The sequence below is a fragment of the Mytilus edulis genome, chromosome 11 (genome assembly GCF_963676685.1).
Source record: "Mytilus edulis chromosome 11, xbMytEdul2.2, whole genome shotgun sequence".
Taxonomy (NCBI): Eukaryota; Metazoa; Mollusca; class Bivalvia; order Mytilida; family Mytilidae; genus Mytilus; species Mytilus edulis.
This window is the reverse complement of record NC_092354.1, coordinates 50,522,122-50,533,404: the sequence shown is the minus strand read 5'-3', so window position 1 is coordinate 50,533,404 and position 11,283 is coordinate 50,522,122.

Genomic DNA, 11,283 nt, shown 5'->3' with positions numbered 1-11,283 from the left:
AACCTGTGACCGAATATAGGACTGCTCTGACCAGTCCTAGGCCCAAAATCTAGTTAACTTGAAAAGCGGACTTGGACCTAGGACTGTTTTTATGTCTGCCAAAAAGTTAACTTGGAAACAGGTCCGCTATTGGTATAAGTTAACTTCGAACCAGTCCTGTCATAAGTTAACATAAGTTAACTTCGGAACCAGTCCTGTCATAAAGTTAACATAAGTTAACTTGGAAACCGGTCCTGCCACAAAGTTAACTTCTGCTTGAACAAATCCGATCAAAACCAGACCTGTTCCCAAGTTAACTTTTGACTGGTCTGGTCAACACTAAGTTAACTTGTAACCAGGACCGCTCTTCGTTGATTTAAAAAAAAATATTTTTAATATCTTTGTTTCGTAGTATAAACATCGAAAATAAAGTAATTTGAAAATTAATACTTCCGTTTTATGAACAGGATTAAACACAAATAATTGAAAATAAGTACGCACAGAACGTAACACAAATTTATCTGTGATCTGACAATCTATCTATTATAAAAACGATCTCGGTTACAATGATAACAGGCACTGAATATATATATATATATATTCCGAGATCAAATTCAATCATATTATGTATATTTTTGAAAAGAAGTATATTTGATGTTAGGTGTATACGTCCTTGTTAGTTATACATCCTTGAACTATGCAGCCACAATCAGCAATAGTTTAATTCATTTAAATAATGACTACAAATTTTTGTTCGCCTAAATTAAGGGTGCCAGCATGTCTTCTTTTTACTTAAAATACTGATACGTAACAAAATTTCAGTAGTTTTGATGCCTCCAGTTGACTTGTACAACAAAATTATTTGACCGCATCCACCAAAACTGACCATATATGCACTTTAATTTGTAAATCTATATACCCGCATAGTAAATCAGCAATATTTTTTATGTCAGGATTCAATGTATAATACAATCCTGACAATGGACAGCAAAATTGCAATATAATAACAAAAAATTTTGGTTCGCATAAATTTAGGATACCAGCATGTCCTCATTTTATTCAAAATTTTGATACGTAACAAAATTTCAGTAGTTTTGATGCCTCCAGTTGACTTGTACAACAAAATTATTTGACCGCATCCACCAAAACTGACCATATATGCACTTTAATTTGTAAATCTATATACCCGCATAGTAAATCAGCAATATTTTTTATGTCAGGATTCAATGTATAATACAATCCTGACAATGGACAGCAAAATTGCAATATAATAACAAAAAATTTTGGTTCGCATAAATTTAGGATACCAGCATGTCCTCATTTTATTCAAAATTTTGATACGTAACAAAATTTCAGTAGTTTTGATACCTCCAGCTGACTTGTACAACAAAATTATTTGACCACATTACCAAAACTGACCATATGTGAACTTTAAATTGTAAATCTATATACCAGCATAGTATTAATCAGCCTTATTTTTAATGTCAGGATTCAATGTATAATACAATCATGACAATGGACAGCAATATTGCAATATAATAACAACAAATTTTTGTTCGCCTAAATTAAGGGTACCAGCATGTCCTCTTTTTACTTAAAATACTGATACGTAACAAAATTTCAGTAGTTTTGATGCCTCCAGTTGACTTGTACAACAAAATTATTTGACCGCATCCACCAAAACTGACCATATATGCACTTTAATTTGTAAATCTATATACCCGCATAGTAAATCAGCCATATTTTTTATGTCAGGATTCAATGTATAATACAATCATGACAATGGACAGCAATATTGCAATATAATAACAACAAATTTTTGTTCGCATAAATTTAGGATACCAGCATGTCCTCATTTTATTCAAAATATTGATACGTAACAAAATTTCAGTAGTTTTGATACCTCCAGTTGACTTGTACAACAAAATTATTTGACCACATCCACCAAAACTGACCATATGTGCACTTTAATTTGTAAATCTATATACCCGCATAGTTAATCAGCCATATTTTTTATGTCAGGATTCAATGTATAATACAATCATGACAATGGACAGCAAAATTGCAATATAATAACAAAAAATTTTGGTTCGCATAAATTTGCGATACCAGCATGTCCTCATTTTATTCAAAATATTGATACGTAACAAAATTTCAGTAGTTTTGATACCTCCAGCTGACTTGTACAACAAAATTATTTGACCACATTACCAAAACTGACCATATGTGAACTTTAAATTGTAAATCTATATACCAGCATAGTATTAATCAGCCTTATTTCTAATGTCAGGATTCAATGTATAATACAATCATGACAATGGACAGCAATATTGCAATATAATAACAACAAATTTTTGTTCGCCTAAATTAAGGGTACCAGCATGTCCTCTTTTTACTTAAAATACTGATACGTAACAAAATTTCAGTAGTTTTGATACCTCCAGTTGACTTGTACAACAAAATTATTTGACCGCATCCACCAAAACTGACCATATGTGCACTTTAATTTGTAAATCTATATACCCGCATAGTAAATCAGCCACATTTTTGATGTCAGGATTCAATGTATAATACAATCATGATAATGGACAGCAAAATTGCAATATAATAACAAAAAATTTTGGTTCACATAAATTTAGGATACCAGCATGTCCTCATTTTATTCAAAATATTGATACGTAACAAAATTTCAGTAGTTTTGATACCTCCAGCTGACTTGTACAACAAAATTATTTGACCACATTACCAAAACTGACCATATGTGAACTTTAAATTGTAAATCTATATACCAGCATAGTAAATCAGCCTTATTTTTAATGTCAGGATTCAATGTATAATACAATCATGACAATGGACAGCAATATTGCAATATAATAACAACAAATTTTTGTTCGCCTAAATTAAGGGTGCCAGCATGTCCTCTTTTTACTTAAAATACTGATATGTAACAAAATTTCAGTAGTTTTGATGCCTCCAGTTGACTTGTACAACAAAATTATTTGACCGCATCCACCAAAACTGACCATATATGCACTTTAATTTGTAAATCTATATACCCGCATAGTAAATCAGCCATATTTTTTATGTCAGGATTCAATGTATAATACAATCATGACAATGGACAGCAATATTGCAATATAATAACAACAAATTTTTGTTCGCATAAATTTAGGATACCAGCATGTCCTCATTTTATTCAAAATATTGATACGTAACAAAATTTCAGTAGTTTTGATACCTCCAGTTGACTTGTACAACAAAATTATTTGACCACATCCACCAAAACTGACCATATGTGCACTTTAATTTGTAAATCTATATACCCGCATAGTTAATCAGCCATATTTTTTATGTCAGGATTCAATGTATAATACAATCATGACAATGGACAGCAAAATTGCAATATAATAACAAAAAATTTTGGTTCGCATAAATTTGCGATACCAGCATGTCTTCATTTTATTCAAAATATTGATACGTAACAAAATTTCAGTAGTTTTGATACCTCCAGCTGACTTGTACAACAAAATTATTTGACCGCATCCACCAAAACTGACCATATATGCACTTTAATTTGTAAATCTATATACCCGCATAGTAAATCAGCCATATTTTTTATGTCAGGATTCAATGTATAATACAATCATGACAATAGACAGCAATATTGCAATATAATAACAACAAATTTTTGTTCGCATAAATTTAGGATACCAGCATGTCCTCATTTTATTCAAAATATTGATACGTAACAAAATTTCAGTAGTTTTGATACCTCCAGTTGACTTGTACAACAAAATTATTTGACCACATCCACCAAAACTGACCATATGTGCACTTTAATTTGTAAATCTATATACCCGCATAGTTAATCAGCCATATTTTTTATGTCAGGATTCAATGTATAATACAATCATGACAATGGACAGCAAAATTGCAATATAATAACAAAAAATTTTGGTTCGCATAAATTTGCGATACCAGCATGTCCTCATTTTATTCAAAATATTGATACGTAACAAAATTTCAGTAGTTTTGATACCTCCAGCTGACTTGTACAACAAAATTATTTGACCACATTACCAAAACTGACCATATGTGAACTTTAAATTGTAAATCTATATACCAGCATAGTATTAATCAGCCTTATTTCTAATGTCAGGATTCAATGTATAATACAATCATGACAATGGACAGCAATATTGCAATATAATAACAACAAATTTTTGTTCGCCTAAATTAAGGGTACCAGCATGTCCTCTTTTTACTTAAAATACTGATACGTAACAAAATTTCAGTAGTTTTGATACCTCCAGTTGACTTGTACAACAAAATTATTTGACCGCATCCACCAAAACTGACCATATGTGCACTTTAATTTGTAAATCTATATACCCGCATAGTAAATCAGCCACATTTTTGATGTCAGGATTCAATGTATAATACAATCATGATAATGGACAGCAAAATTGCAATATAATAACAAAAAATTTTGGTTCGCATAAATTTAGGATACCAGCATGTCCTCATTTTATTCAAAATATTGATACGTAACAAAATTTCAGTAGTTTTGATACCTCCAGCTGACTTGTACAACAAAATTATTTGACCACATTACCAAAACTGACCATATGTGAACTTTAAATTGTAAATCTATATACCAGCATAGTAAATCAGCCTTATTTTTAATGTCAGGATTCAATGTATAATACAATCATGACAATGGACAGCAATATTGCAATATAATAACAACAAATTTTTGTTCGCCTAAATTAAGGGTGCCAGCATGTCCTCTTTTTACTTAAAATACTGATACGTAACAAAATTTCAGTAGTTTTGATGCCTCCAGTTGACTTGTACAACAAAATTATTTGACCGCATCCACCAAAACTGACCATATATGCACTTTAATTTGTAAATCTATATACCCGCATAGTAAATCAGCCATATTTTTTATGTCAGGATTCAATGTATAATACAATCATGACAATGGACAGCAAAATTGCAATATAATAACAAAAAATTTTGGTTCGCATAAATTTGCGATACCAGCATGTCTTCATTTTATTCAAAATATTGATACGTAACAAAATTTGAGTAGTTTTGATACCTCCAGCTGACTTGTACAACAAAATTATTTGACCACATTACCAAAACTGACCATATGTGAACTTTAAATTGTAAATCTATATACCAGCATAGTATTAATCAGCCTTATTTTTAATGTCAGGATTCAATGTATAATACAATCATGACAATGGACAGCAATATTGCAATATAATAACAACAAATTTTTGTTCGCCTAAATTAAGGGTACCAGCATGTCCTCTTTTTACTTAAAATACTGATACGTAACAAAATTTCAGTAGTTTTGATACCTCCAGTTGACTTGTACAACAAAATTATTTGACCGCATCCACCAAAACTGACCATATGTGCACTTTAATTTGTAAATCTATATACCCGCATAGTTAATCAGCCATATTTTATATGTCAGGATTCAATGTATAATACAATCATGACAATGGACAGCAAAATTGCAATATAATAACAAAAAATTTTGGTTCGCATAAATTTGCGATACCAGCATGTCTTCATTTTATTCAAAATATTGATACGTAACAAAATTTGAGTAGTTTTGATACCTCCAGCTGACTTGTACAACAAAATTATTTGACCACATTACCCGCATACCATTATTGTACCGAGCGCCTTAATGTCTTCTCCTGGCGCTCCTGTTCACATTTTAGTAGGACCGTAAATGTACACGTAATCAATAATATTGGAAAACCATTAATGCAAAAAATATTCTGAATAAATTGAGAATGTCAGAATTTCATCTCTTTATTTATAATAACAGTCACATCATATATAGGAGTTCATGATGGTGTACGTGTAAAACAAAACTATTATGCCACATCATCAAAGTACCAACACTGACATGTCTGAATTCATTTGTACTATTTACAATTAAAAAAAGTATACGATGTTCTCTTCTTGGAATCTATTATGTCGGTTGATTGATTTTGTTTATAGTTAAACGTCAAGTGGCAACTATTTCATTAAAGTGCGCATTGAGTATAATTTTAGGACGTCCCATATAAATATCGGCAATGACAAATCTCTCGATAAATCTGACGAATTTGACGAGATTGTTGATAGTTTTACCACATCGTATGCTTACGGACACTGTACAATTTCTGTTAGAATATTCTGCGGGAAATAGAATAGTAAATCCAATGCAAACAAGTTGAATATCAATGAAATATCCATGCAAGTATAAATTTATGCATAAAGTAAAATTTAGGAAGGGACAGGTAAACAACGGGGAACGAAGTAACGTAGACAATGTTGCCGATATCCCGTGATATAAGAATATTGTTCCAATGCGTTGGATAACCTTTCTATCCGCCTTCTAATAAAAAAAAAACTCTGTGTGATCGTATAGCCATTTTTTATTTATATAAAAATACATGTATATCAAATAAAAGAGAGCATTTGTATAATATCTAGTAAGAGTCTAGCGAGTAAATAATAAATGATATCTGTGGAAAAACAATGCGAATGTTGTTTACATATTTTAATGAAAGCTCAAGTCTGATATGAAAACTCTTATAACGATAATCTGTCATAAGCAGACCTGTCCTCAGGTCTGGTCAATAGCAGACTTGTCCACAGGTCTGGTCAAAAGCAGACCTGTCCTCAGGTCTGGTCAGGAGCAGACCTGTCCACAGGTCTGGTCTGAGGCAGACCTGTCCTTAGGACTGGTCAAAAGCAGACTTGTCCACAGGTCTGGTCTGGGGCAGACCTGTCCTCAGGACTGGTCAAAAGCAGACTTGTCCATAGGTCTGGTCTGGAGCAGACTTGTCGATAGGTCTGCAGCAGTCCTAAAAAAGCAGACCGTAGGTCTGGTCCACCAACGACGAAGTTAACTTGCTTGACTGCTTAAAAATTCTCAAGTTAACTTAGAAAGCAGTCAACAAGTTAACTCTAAGTTAACTTTTGTCAAGGTTAGGACCGCACCCATCTGTATGTTGGCATTTTCATTTGCTGTAGATCAAGTGTTTCTGTTGTTTTCCTCTTATAGTTGACTGTTTCCCTTTGGTTTTAGTTTTATTTGGATTTGCTTTTGCTGGATAAAATTATACATGTTATAGCTATTGAACAGCGGTATACTTTTGATGCGTTCATTTATAATTGTAAAGTAAAAATCGCATTAAAAAAACACACTGGGTGATCACAAAAGAAATCAAGATTCCTCTGATGATTGATGCACAAATATGTCTTACATTAGCAACAAACATATTTTGATGTGTGTTAAAATATTATATAGATGTCCTTAAAAATACCAAGACAGAACATCGTTGACGATGTTTTTCCCCAATGAGAAAATTAATTTACCAAAATTCATAACTCGTGTAGAAGTAGTTTATAGGTGCCTGCTACTGAACTCTTCTTAGACCTCAATATCATAATTTTCATAGAGATAATAAAAGCAGATAAACGTGGGAGAGCTAAAAATGCAGTGTTCCAAAAAAAAACCAGTTTATATATACGATCAATATAAACTGCATAAACATCCTACAATAAATATAAAATTCAAAAAGCCGTCAATGTACTTTCCTTAGAAATAACATTTAAAAGAATCATAACATATGTAAAATTGGACTCGGCTTGAGGGTGTGCGGAGAAAACACATGACACACCCAATAAGTTTGAAACTAACATTTTTAGCTTTTAATCGTCAAACCTTCGATTTTCATCGGTGCTCTTGGTGTTTTTCGTTCAGCCCCGTTCCACGTTGCACGATAGACAATGAAGTTATATATATTTATATGTAAACCAGTTCATGAATTAATCGAATAACTGCATTTGTACTGTAAGAAGAAAGCTTGCTTGACAACGACCCCTTTAATGTTGTCATAACTTGTGCCTACTCTGGTTGTTATTCTTTGATATACAACAAAACGTAATTTATTCAATATTTTGTCGGTCATGCGATTCAATATTCTAGTAGATTTCCAAGAAATGTGATAAGACTTTTTGATAAGAAAAAAATCAAATGAAGTTATAAACAATGTTTAATCGATATAATTGGACGTATAACACCGAATGCCTTGCATCTGAACAGTTCACAAGTCTATATTGCTATGGAAAGACACGGTATGCATCTCTACACAACGTTAACTTCAAAATAGCTTATATATATATATTAAATGAAGTGCACATAAGTGTTCTTATATGTTTAAATATGTTGTCTATGGTCACCGCTCATGACAATCATTTAAAGATGCCAGCTTGAATACAATGGCTTAACCAACATATAAAAGTCGTTCATCAACCTTATTCCCAAAGGTTAGCTTGAAACAGTTTGTTTAATGTTGTAATGTTGAAGCAATTTGTTTTAAGAAATGAAAATCGATTAAAAATACAGAATTGCTTTTTTCTCTTTCATATCAAATATTACATGAAAAATCATACACGAAAACAGTTAAAATACAAATACATTTCGGAAATTAAACAAAGATACCGTAGGAAATAATCTAATCATAGATACCAGGACTGAAATGTTGTATTTGCAGTAGACGCGCGTTTCGTCTAGAAGATATCCACCGGTGATAATCGAATAAAGTTTTCTTTATCAAAGGCCAAATAAAGTACGAAGTTGAAGAGCATTTAGGACAACGATTCATAAAAGTTTTGTCAAATACAGCCAAAGTAATCTATTTCTCAGGAAGAAAAGCCTTAGTTTTCAAAAAATAAAGTTTGATAAACAGTTAATTTTTAATTAGGACAGGTAAAGATCCGTTAATTTCAACCTAACTAGTATACCGCTTACATATGAGTTATTAGATGTTGATATCATGCATTTATTATATATTTGATTAAAATAAGTAAAAAGAAATATAAACTGCATTAACATCCTACAATAAATATAAAATTCAAAACGCCGTCAATGTAATTTCCGTAGAAATAACATTTTATAGAGTCATAACATATGTAGAGTAGCCGTGGTGTAGTGGTTAGTGCATCGGACTACTAACACAAAGATTCCTGGTTGGATTCCCGTTCCGGGATGAAAATTTCCTTGATACTATTTGCGAGTATGGTCTTGAGGAAACGATGATAGTCCATCGGAAGGGGACGATAAATGGCTGACCCATATTAAAGACACCCTTGTAAATTTCGAAAAAGAGTAGGCGAATGACGCTGCAAGGCAGCACTCGCATGGGCAAAGTGGAAAGGGATTAATTTAAGTTACAAAACTTGTTTCCCAATCCACTATAAATAAATATGTTTTAAACTAAACTAAACTAAAAATATGTAAAATTGAACTCGGCTTGAGGGTGTGTGGAGAAAAACACACGACACACCCAATATGATTTGAAACTTACATTTTTAGCTTACATGTATAATCGTCTAACCTTCGATTTTCATCGGTGCTCTCGGTGTTTTTGTTTAGCCCCGTTCCACGTTGCACGATAGGCAATGACGTTATACATATATGTAAACCAGTTCATGATAAATCGAATAACTGCATTTGTACTGTAAGAAGAACGCTGGCTGGACAACGACCCCTGTAATGTTGTCATAAATTGTGCCTACTCTGGTTGTTATTCTTAAATATACAACAAAACGTAGTTTAATCAATATTTTGTCGGTCATGTGATTCAATATTCTAGTAAATTTCCAAGAAATGTGATTAGACTTTTTCATTAGAAAAAAATCAAATGAAATTGTAAACAATGGTTAATCGATTTAATTGGACGTATAAAACCGAATGCCTTGCACCTGAAACAATTAACATGTCTGAATTGTTCTGGTAAATAGTTATCAAAGGTACCAGGATTATAATTTAGTACGCCAGATGCGCGTTTCGTCTACATAAGACTCATCAGTGACGCTCATATCAAAATATTTATAAAGCCAAACAAGTACAGATTTGAAGAGCATTGAGGGTCCAAAATAAATTCGAAAGAGTTGTGCCAAATACGGCTACGGTAATCCATGCCTGGGATAAAAAAAAAATCTTAATTTTACGAAAAATTCAAAGGAAAACACGGTATGCATCTCTACACAACGTTAAATTCAAAACAGCGTAAATGAAGTGAACATATGTGGTCTTATCTGTTTAACATGTTTTGTATATGGTCACCGCTCATGACAATCATTTAAAGATCCCAGCTTGAGTACAATGGCTTAACCAACATACAAAATAAGTTCATCAACCTTACTAAATACGGTTAGCTTGAAAACAGTTTATTTAATGTTGTTTGCTCCTCTACTTTTTGAATTTTTGCCCGATTTTCGGAATCCTCTGGTTTTATCCATGTATTACCATTAAAAAAAATTGCCCACTAACCCATTGTTTTCTTTTCATATTTTTATTACATATTATTTAAAAAGCCATATTTGAAAATCTTATGAAATCCTTGTTATTTATTCATAGTTTTTTAAACAAAAAAGGTGTCAATGTTAAGTAAAAGAAAAATCTAGAGAGAATTATTTCCCGCCAAATTTTCAACAGCTTTTTTCTCGAAAACAAGCACACGGACCCTCCACTTTTTTCTGCTTATTAAGTTTCTTTATTTATATACTTTCAATTTATAACAGTCTTTTAAAAAGCTTGTTATTTTTAAACAGAGTAGCGAACATCCTTAATGTTGATTTATTTAGATAACATGATAAAAGAAATTTAAAATTGATTAAACACTATAGAAACAATTTTTCCCTTTCATATCTAATATTAAGTCACAAATCAAACATGCAAATTGTTTATTTATATACAACGAAATCGCGGAAATTAATCAAAGATATCTTAGGAAAAGATCAGTTAATTATTATCTAGTAGATAGCAACCTGACTAATGCATGTAGTGTATAACTTATGTATGAGTTATTAAATGTCACTGTCATGTACTGTGGATTTATATTTATCCGTTGAAAACTAATTGTCGTTGATATCATTGGTATAGGTGAACCACGAAATTAAAGGTACAACGAAATATCCTGTAGCTTGTATGCAAATGTTAACAAAACCACGAAATCAAAAATCAACGAAGTTCGACATGTAAGTTTTAACTAATCCACGCAATATGGTACCCACGAAAATAAGTGAACCAATAGTTGTATACTTGATTACAAAAACTAGTCAACATATGCATATTTACTTTAAATACACAACCTGCAATGTAGAATTGTAGACGAAATTTTAGAAGTATTGTTTTATATGTTTATGTTAGTATTTAACGATAATGCATATGCATGATATCTGGATAGTAAATAATGGAATCTATTATGCCTGATG